Raw genomic sequence first — 1,166 nt, 5'->3', positions numbered from 1 at the left:
TTTTACAGAGAGGAAGGGAGAGAGATAGAGAGTTAGAAACATCGATGAGAGAGAAACATTGATTAGCTGCCTCCTGCACATCTCCTTCTGGGGATGTGCCCGCAACCCAGGTACATGCCCTTGACTGGAATCGAACCTGGGACCTTTCAGTCCGCAGGCCGACGCTCTATCCACTGAGCCAAACCGTTTTCGGCAGCTGTGGGTTTTTAATAGATGCTTTTTATCATTTTGAAGAAGTTTCCTTTCATTCCTTGTTTTTTGAGTGTTGTGGCTTTTTGTTTTTATCATCAAAGGTTGTTAGGTTTTGTCAAATGAATTTTCTACATCTATTCAAATGATCATATGGTTTTAATCTTTTTTTCTATTATGTTGTATAAAATTAATCAATGGATCCTGTGGTTTTATTCTTGTGATATCTTTATCTGACTTTAGTATCAGGGTAATAATATTATAATAGAATGAGTTGGGAAGTCCCCTCCTCTTCTATCTTTGAAAAGATTTTGTGAAAAGGTCATATTATTTCTTTAAATATTTGGTTGAGTTAGCCAGTGCTAGAGACTAAATCAGGGGTGGGGAACCTTTTTTCTGCCAAGGGCCATTTGGGTATATAATATCATTCACAGGCCATACAAAATTATCCACTTAGAAATTAGCCTGCTATACTAGGTCAAACATTTAATTTACTCACCCCTAATGCCTTGGCATGGCCAGACCAAGTGATTTCACAGGCCAGACGTTCCCCACCCCTGGACTAAATGTTTGTGTCTTCCCAAAAATTGTATGAGGAAAATACACAACCACCAGTAGAACATCACAGTAGTAATTTTTGAAGACAAGCTATCTACTAATGAATGCCAAAAGTAGTCAACAACCATTTGAGGAGAAACTGAGTATTTCCATACCTTAAAAATATCTCTCCCAAGACATTTATTAATTTTATAGTAAAGAAATTCAGCAGGCACCACCTTAATCAACTGATCAAGGTTAACATCACCAGTCAAAAGACATATTGCTGTCATGTATCCTCTGATATGTACTGAGAAGGGCACAACATCACTTCTGTGGTCCTCTTGTCAAAAATGCATATCATTAATACAATCATGACAATACATCAGAGAAACTCAAATTGGAAGACATTCTACAAAGTAATTGACCAAAGTGTCAAG

Source organism: Myotis davidii, unplaced genomic scaffold (assembly GCF_000327345.1).
Source record: "Myotis davidii unplaced genomic scaffold, ASM32734v1 scaffold411, whole genome shotgun sequence".
NCBI classification, from domain to species: Eukaryota; Metazoa; Chordata; class Mammalia; order Chiroptera; family Vespertilionidae; genus Myotis; species Myotis davidii.
Note: the sequence above shows the minus strand (reverse complement) of the source record.